The following is a 3400-nucleotide window of genomic DNA, read 5'->3' as shown; positions in this document are numbered from 1 at the left end:
GTCACAATTAGTCTTCTTTGAGGGAGGCCATTGAGGGGTGGGCGCTGGGGGGGGGGGGGGGGGGGGGGGGGGGGGAGGAGGAAGGAGGGAATCAGGGAATCCGGTAACCAGTCTAGGTTACTCGGAATTTTCCCTCATTTCATCACCTCTCAGCAAAAATGGGGTATGACCCTCTAAACTCTCCCAACGAAAAGGCACATCACCTTCACTTCTCACAGTGTGTCACAAATGTTCTCTGGAAAATGCCCAGAATGGAATGGGAGTGTGATATTGGATGTGGCTCTTGGGATCCCTCTGCAGGTGATAGCGATCGCCATGAAAAGTAACGTCGACTGATGACCCCTCCACCCTTCCCCCCCCCCCCCCCCCCCAACCCCAAACCTCCCTCGCATAGGGACAGAACAGACGGGAACCCTGTCGTGAAATATTTGCTCAGGCATTAAATGGGAGAAGTTTCTTTTGGGGGAATTTGGATGGAGCTCGGTCCAATGCTCACATCTCCACCATTCTTGTTGTCAGGAAAGAGATCACTTCTCAGCCAAAATGGCTTCCACCCAGCACGGCCGCATCCGTGTGTTCCGAAGAACTGTGGTTTCTCCTGAACGTCTCTGCATTCTGCTGCCTCCAAGGGAAGCCCTATGTGAGATAAACAGAAAACAGAAAAGGGGAAGAGAAAGGGGCCCATTATCTTGAAATTCAATATTTTCCCAGTTTTACACTTCCTCAGCACCGATTCTTTGTAATGGATTGAAGAGAACTTGGCACGGAGTAGGACAGGAGCACAACCCTCATTAAAGCTCAACTACTAGGTTAATGGTTTATACTTGGTGAGCCCCCAAGGTGTCTGATGCATCCTTGTACCCAAGGGGTTTACCGTTATTGGTAAAAAAAAAAAAAACAAACCTCACGGTAGTCCCCCCCAACACACACACACACACACACACACACACACACACAACTCCAAGCTCCTTGTGATGGGGGTGTGTCTGCCAACTTTATGGTATTGTACTCTCCCCAATACTTAGTACAGTGCTCTGCATACAAGAAGTGCTCAATAAATTCCATTGATGGCTAGAGGAGTGCGGGGAAGGAAGGACTTCCAGCCAATGCTATGAATTTCATGAGTGGGTCGGTGCCTTTCTGCATTCGCCTGACTTGGGCTAGCCCCAGCGAGCTGCCCAAACCACCACCAACTCCTTTCTTGCCTTGGGAAAATAATAGACACAGCCTTAGTATCAACGAATTCCAGTTCTCTCCAAAAATCCACTTTTCCAAATCCATTTCTGTCCAATGCGTTGAGGAATGGCTTTGAGGCCAAGAGTGAATTGGAGCACTGGTCAGTTTCATAGGTACTGTCTATCTCTAACTCTGAGCACTAGAATCAGAGTCATGCAGATAAGGCTGTCATCAGAGATAACAGCAGTCAACAGTCCTCCTTGTCATTATCTAAGTAAAGGGAAAAAAGCAGGCAGCTCCCCTCAATATGCAAAGTGCAGCAGTTATATGTATGTCTCCTTTACAATGATAGATGGGAGTGGGATAAAGAGGAATCTAGAGAAGAAGGCTCCCAAGCTGGATTGTCTCTCTGCCCTTCTTGCCCAGCAGACCAGCTCCCCCAAAAGACTGCGGGACACAAGATCTCCCACTCACCCCACTTTGCAAAGCGGCAAACTCGTTGCGTTCTAGAATTTCTTTAAAGCAGAATCCTGAAGCCCTGATCGTCAGAATGGCTAACAGGAAAGGCAGACACATCAGTTGTATCAGAGCCTTTTAATTGAAAAATAAATAAACAAATAAATAGAATAACTAAATGGGAATGCGCTGGCAATGCCTTGATTATTCCACGTAAACCTGGTCCCGTTAAAGCCCTCTTCTGCCTCGGGATCAAACTTTTGCAGCCACCCCTGATCTAGAGCTTCATTGTGTACGAATAAACTGCTGAAGGCTTGACAGTTTGCAGTCACGGGCTGCAGAGCGTGGGGCAGCATTTCCCTGCCACAGACTGCTGATCCCAAACACTGACTTTTGTTTCAGGACCAATATGGCCAAAAAAAGAAGAAAAAAAAAGAAAAGAAAGAAAGAACCCAACACGAACCTGACATGTTCGAACTGCCCTTTTTGGCAGGCAGGGACTTGCAAAGCCGCAATCTAGTTGATTTCAATTAAATGCCCTAATCAAAGAGCACTGAATTCAGGAGGCAAAAAACAAAACAAGGAGAACTGATAAATAAAATGTCCCCAGTCTGTTTTCTTTATGTGCATTTCTGAAGTGACAAGAGACACAAAAAAGGGCTTTTAATTAAATCAAAGGGGAGGAAAAAAAATGCCCAAGACGTCTGCTATTATGTTACAGTGCACTAAAATGAAAACTTATTTTTAAACCTCTGGTATTAATTTGAGATTATTCAGATACTTAATTAAAAGTGCAGCATGTGTTAAATATTATTTAAACAAAGATTATCATCAAAACCCTATGTAATAAGATCCTTCAGTGCTTAGAGCGATATTTTATGCAAATTTTCTATGCCACCAAACGGAGGGCTCAGCGCTTGTCTGCTCCTCTCCTGAAACCCTGGTACAGCCAGGAGAAAAGTTTATCTGTTAGCAAGGAGCTTATAAAATGCACAGCCCTGTTGTATTCACCAGTTGGAGAAAAATCATGCCACTTCCCAACACACTCCAGCTCGCTATTTTGCTGTGAATGGCAGCTGAAAACAAATTAATCAGTGCTATCTTGAGAATAGGAGGTATTTGATTTGGATATGATTATCTGTTTTTCTGAGAAATTCCTAGTCAGTCAGATACTAATTAAAACAACCCAAACAAAACCAAACTCACCCGAAAGACTTCAGTTTTCAAATTCTATTTAGCTCATGATAGTAGTAGAAGTAATATTAATGACAATTTATGTATTTGTGACTATGCCCAGCAAATAATAAATTATTTTTAAGAGATCATTTTTATATTAAATTCTTGCGGGCAGCATTCTGGGGGATTGTTTTTCAAAACAGAAAATATCAAGTAGAAAAATTGCATGTGCTTAAGATTCATATTTATTATCAAAAAAATTACCAAGTATTTCAGTTCTGAGGCAATATTGGTGTCTTATGCTTGCATGGACTCATTTAAAGACTCACGAACTAAAAGAATTCTCACAGTGCACAGAGGTTTCACTCACACATGTCCAGAAGTATACAAATGAATGATATACAGCTCTGCTCTGGCCAAATCCAATGCTGTAGACGAGTTGGAGAGCACTGCTCAAATGTCCAGCAAAAGATTTAGTTGAAACCCCCTACCCAGGAAGTTCAGGAAAAGTAAAGCCCAAGACAAAATCGCAAAAGGAATGTTCAGTGTGTGATTGTTTTCTCGATGTGTACTGCTGCAGAAAAGAAATGGA

General features: G+C 43.3%; 1 long non-coding RNA gene across 1 annotated transcript; it reads right to left on the bottom strand.

Moving 5' to 3' along the window:
- Positions 1 to 420: 420 nt before the first annotated feature.
- On the bottom strand, positions 421 to 1695 carry LOC120638025. Its single transcript, XR_005659475.1, has 2 exons — positions 1651 to 1695; positions 421 to 636 (listed from the first exon to the last, which is right to left on the bottom strand). It is a non-coding gene; the product is annotated as an uncharacterized LOC120638025 (long non-coding RNA).
- Between the last annotated feature and the right edge of the window lie 1705 nt (positions 1696 to 3400).

This window comes from Ornithorhynchus anatinus, chromosome X1 (assembly GCF_004115215.2).
Source record: "Ornithorhynchus anatinus isolate Pmale09 chromosome X1, mOrnAna1.pri.v4, whole genome shotgun sequence".
Taxonomy (NCBI): Eukaryota; Metazoa; Chordata; class Mammalia; order Monotremata; family Ornithorhynchidae; genus Ornithorhynchus; species Ornithorhynchus anatinus.
The sequence above is the reverse complement of the archived record's forward strand: the minus strand, read 5'-3'. Positions and strand labels throughout refer to the sequence as shown.